We start from the raw sequence: 5493 nt of genomic DNA, 5'->3' as shown, positions 1-5493 counted from the left end.
AGTGAATAAGAATGTGGTCTTCAGGTGACTGTCCTCATGAGGAAGCAGAGCACAGCCACAGGGCCCCAGAAAGGTGCCAGGGATGGAAGACCTCACTTATTTTGCTCTGGGGCAGCTGTGACCCGTAGGAATGCCCTCTGCCTCTGCTGAGTGACAACCTGAGGTTTTAACCTCTGGCCCAGCAGATGCTCAAGGTCCTGCCGGTCTCCCTTTCTAATGTCCCCTGAGGGCCTGGGGCCTGGGGTCGAGTGATGAGAGGTAGGGTTCTTGCCACTGCATCAAAGGGAGCTTCTTCTCCACTGAGGGTGGGAGCCTGTGCGAACCCTATGTGGTGCAAGCTGTGCCTAGCCTATGGCCTCAGGAGGGCCAGGTGGGACAGGGCAAAGCACTTCCTGTATTTTACAGCACACACTTTGCGTCCTCTGTTATCAGTTGCATTTGAACCCTGCACATCCTGACCCCGTCAGGGCACCCTGGCTCTGCCTGATTTACCCAGGGCTGGGCTTTCATAACCCCAGAAGCCGCTATGTCAGATGAATGGGAATTGACCAGACTTTGGGGGCTTCCAGTGAACGATGAGAAGTCCAGATGGTGAGAGTGCACTGTCTCACAACAGCTGAGTTTGTTTTCACCTTTTGTGTTTTTGAGACAGGGTCTCGCTATACAGTTCAGGCTGGCCTTGAGCTCATTTTGTAGCCCAGGCTGGTCTCGAACTTCCAACGATCCTCCTGCCTCAGCCTCCTGAGTGCTAGTGTTTTCACCTTTTTGGGGATTATTTAGCATGGGTTTTTCTCGTCGTCTTAAAAGCAGCTGAGAAGCGGTTAGCAGAGCAGATTCTGCAGCCAGGCTGGGTTGGTTCCCAGTTCACTGTTTACTTACCTGCTCTGTGCCCCGACTTCCTCATCTGCGAAGTGGGTGACAGGGGGAGCTGCCTTGAGGGGCTGCGGAGGGCACGGGCACTCGTGGAGACAGCTCAGGACAGGGCCATGCCCAGCATCCAGCAGGAGCTCAGGACACGGCCAATCCAGGCGCACAGCTCCTTTCCTCCTGAGATTTGCTGTATAGTCACTCTGTCTTCTCTCAGGAAGTACTAAGGAATTCAGCGCTGTGCTTGTTACCCGGATGATATGGTACAGATTTTCTAGTTCTGTGAATGCTTCCTTTGTTTGTTTTAATGTTCAGTGCAAAACAATGATTACACAAGGCCTAGCCCTCAAAAACAAGTGTCCACTAAACCTCACCGTCCAAGGCTTCTCCTCCATCAGCCCTCACGGTCCTCCCTGTTAGTGACAGCTGTGAGCGTCCAGAGCCTTCACCAGCTCTGTGGAAGTCTTGGCATATTTGTCAGGAAAACCTCACTGTAATTTACGTGGTGCATCCAACTCTTCCCCTCTCTGTTCTTTGGTTTCTTAAAAATTATACTGAAATATTGTTTTCATTGTTTTAAAACCTTTTGAAATTATGGAATACAAACCACTGGAAAGAGTGCTAGGGTCTTTCACTCCCGGGGGTCACTCGAGTCTGCCGCTTGTGTCCGCAGCCCTGGTGTGGACGTCTCTCTCTGAGAGCCTCAAGGGTGCCCAGCCCTCTGACAAATGGACACGCCACTGGGGCATCTCTGGGGCACATGGCTTTCCCTGGTCCACCTGCAGACTGCTAATTTAGGTATCGCCTCCTGCCCCAGAGCACTCCGGGAAATTATGTTGATGCTGCATTTTAGGGAACTCGTTCCAGTAACAGATTCTGTTTGCCATTTCCTTTTCCCCTGGGGGCGAAGGTTTGTGGCTGTCTGTTTCTATGACGTTGTCCTTTTGCTAGGAAATCGGGCCGCCAGACTCTTCCCAGAACCAGCAGAACAGGCGGATGGAGGAAAAGGCCTGGAAGGTCTTTCTTTTCAGTCTTCTGCTTTTGTGCAATGCAGAGTCCCTGAGACCAAGGTCACTAGAGAAAGAAGCGTCTGGTGGACCACATGGATCAGGACACCTTTGTTAGGCTGGCTCTGTGTGACCAGTGGACCCCTTGTTTCTGCCTCAGAGGTAGCGGATGGAGCATTACAATGAGATTAGAGGGGCCGCCTTTCCTCAGCTTCCCCCCTGTAGGGCATCAACTTGGCTTTGGGTCATTCTGTAAGGACAGGTCCCAAAGCCACTTGCCCACCTCCATGCCTTCCTTTTACTCGGTCCTTTTTTGGGTGCATGGGTCAGGTGGCCCTGCAGCCTAACCAGGAAGTACTAAGGAATTCAGCACTGTGCTGGTTAATAGATTCTAGCAGGAAACTAACACGGATTATGGTGATTTATTGGTGAGTCATTAGCTTCAACAAGACACCTAGGGGCTGGGGATTTAGCTCAGCGGCAAAAGCGCCTGCCTGGCAAGCTCAAGGTCATGAGTTCGATTCCCGGTACCGGAGAAAAACCAAAAAAAAAAAAAAAACCAAAAAACAAGACACCTAATGCATGAAACAACCTAAATATTGGATAGGCCACAGTCTTTTTCTATTAAATATGGGAGGACCTGCATTCACGTGTTTAGAGTCAGGTTTTCTGCAAGCCAATGCACTTCTGCCACCATTGATGCCCACTGTTTGTTTTATATTTTATTCACTGCTAAGATGTTTTGGGCTGTAACAGACTACAGGGCTCCCTTTGGTTCTGAGGGACAAATCCCAGCCCCTAGGGACCAGCTGGTTTCAGTGACATGAAGGAGACGGTGAGAAACATGGCTTCATCTGAGCTTCTGGCCCTCCTGATGCCTAGCTCCACACCAAATCGTGTGCTGGTCTACTGCTTCCTTGTCACTCCTCTACCCCTGTCCAGAGGAGTAGTGGATCCTCCATTTCCTTGTTTGTTTGTTTGTTTGTTTGTTTGAGACAGGGTCTCTCTATGTAGTTCAGACTGGCCTTGAACTTACTATGTAGGCCAGACTGGCCTTGAACTTACTATGTAGGCCAGACTGGCCTTGAACTTGTGGCAATCCTCCTGCCTCAGCCTCCCGAGTGCTGGGATTTAAAGGTGTGCACCACCACACCTGGCAGGTTTAGCTCCATTTTATGAGCACATCCCTACTAAGATCCATTTCAACACAGACAGACCAATAAGAGAGATGCCCAACTCAAAGGATGGTATCTCCAGTACAAGGACTTGGTAGACTTAGGATTACTAAGTGAGCATCTATATTTCTAGATGCTCTTGATCATTTATGGTGAAGGGAAATTTGGTTTCCCTTTGTAATTGGTGGACCTTAAAAATAGGCAAAACTACTGAAAATGCACATGAGGAACTATGGATAAACTTGACTAAATTAAATAAACTAATTTATTCCTCCAAGGGTGGCAGGGGACAAAGAAGCAATGATTGAGCACCTTAAACAGCTGGAGGATGTCAGGTCTCTCATCTGCGTGGTCTCCCACTGGTCGTTCCAGACCTGGGCATGCAGAGCCCTGGCAGGTGCAGTGGCCCAGCAGGTGTGGAGAACAACAGGGTCCTCCGGAGTTTGCATCGGCAGGACCCTAACAGACCTCACTTAAAATCACGGCCCGGTGTTACCAGGAATGCTAGCCACTCACAAAAGATAGTGCGCTTAGCATGCCCCGCTCCAAGGAGCATTTTCTCCTTCTTAAGAAGATGGCCACTCCCTCTTTTCTGAAATTGAGACAAATGGATCTGATTAACTTCCTCTTTTCTCTGCTTCCTAGGAAGCTATGTCCCTAGAGTCAAATTTCTTTCCTTCTTTTTTATTATTAAGTTTATTGGTACAATTTAGATAGACGTAATGATCACATTCATCATAGCGAATTGTGCGCAATATACCTCGGTTCCTCTTTTTTCCTCCCATTCCCCTGCCCTCCCTTCAACCCCCTCTTCCCCCACTTATTTACAGAGCTTTGTCTCCATTTTATTCTTATTTTCTCACTTTTTTTTCAAGTTTCAAACCTATGAGACATAATATTCACGGAGCGGAGCATAGTCCTTGCCTGGGTTTCTTTGACTCTTCTGCTTTCATAGTTCCCTTTGCATCGTTCAGTGTACACAGAACCCTCCCAGCTCACAGATCTTTGGTTTACTGCTATTTTGTTTCATGCCTGCGCATGGTAAGCCCCTCACATTGTTGGCAGAATGTGGAGTATTTGCAGAAAGCCACAGAAAATGACATGTTGATTGAATTCAGAGAGGTCCTGTGGTGGTCAACTTGTAACCCCCAGCTGAACTGAACCAGCGGGGTGCTGGGTATGCGAGGCCCACCCGGGGACTGTTGCCCAACAGTGTAAGAGGAAGAACTGGAGAGGAAGAACTGGAGAGGAAGAACTGGAGGGAAGTTGTTAGGGAGCTGTTGGTTCTCTTGGAGGAGCTTGTCGTGCTGGCTTTCTTCATGAAGTTGACTGTTTTCTTTGCTGAAGGAGCTCGGGACTTTGTTGTCCCTGGGAATGGCTGCGGTTCACTTTGGGGGCGCTCTGGTCCTCACTTTGAGCATCGCTTCCAGGCTCCAGAGGGGAAGATGGTGCACTGCTCCTCTCCTGGAGAAGTTTGTTGCTTTGGCTTTCCTGATGGGAACTCAGCTGTCCTGATTATTGGAGGAGCTTGGGACCTCACTGTCACTGAGGATGGCTGTGGTAAATTTCAGGGGAGCTCTGGTTCTTTGAGCGTTGCTTCCTGGCTCCAGTGCAGATCCCTCAGCCTGCTAGCACACACCCTTCATCCCGCTGGCACAGACTTTCTAGATTCCACCACTGACCTTGGGGCCTTCCCTGCGCAGATCCGTGAAACAGGCCTGCACGAGACATTGTTGAGGGCTCTGGGCCTCCAGTTGGACTGATGCAGAACATTGCCGTGGGGCCCAGGCCCTCAGCTCAATTCTTTGGTCTTTAGTGTGTGGACAGATTTCCTGTACTCTCTGGTATATGACTCTTTGGGTAACTATTATAAAATAATCAAAATATGTGTCTTGTATTATATTGTTTCCCTTGGAAAGCCCCAAGCTACAACAGGTCCTTTGCTTCCTTTTTGGTGACATTTGTGAGAACTGATGAATGCATCCTTGTCTACATCCGTTCATGACAGAATGCTACTCTCTGGCTGATTGAGACCTAGTCGCTGGCCTCTGCAGCCACCTTGCCCGAAAGGGACTTATAAGTCAGCACGCTTAAACGTAACCCATGATGTAACTCGACCTTTCAGGGTCTCCACATTAGATAGCTCCTTAAAGAGGAACTGTCTTCATTAACAAAGTGAATCAACTTGAGGCTTTCTAAGGACAATAGACCACGGAAAACACCCACCTCCAGCACCTGCCTGTGGGCCCCCGGCCAACGCCCCCTTCTCTGCACCCCACCCAGTGGCACTGTAGCTGGGAGAGTATTAGGGGGATTCTTCAGCAGGGGTGGGGCCGGGTGGAGCAAGTTGAGCAAAGGTCACCCCCCTCCCTCCGACCAAGTCCCCTCCCCTCCGGCTGCACTCCCGCAGGAAGGCTGCATTCCTGGGCTCTACAGGTGTGACG

This window comes from Chinchilla lanigera, unplaced genomic scaffold (assembly GCF_000276665.1).
Source record: "Chinchilla lanigera isolate Chin_1 unplaced genomic scaffold, ChiLan1.0 scaffold00036, whole genome shotgun sequence".
NCBI lineage: Eukaryota > Metazoa > Chordata > Mammalia > Rodentia > Chinchillidae > Chinchilla > Chinchilla lanigera.
This window is presented reverse-complemented; position numbering follows the sequence as displayed.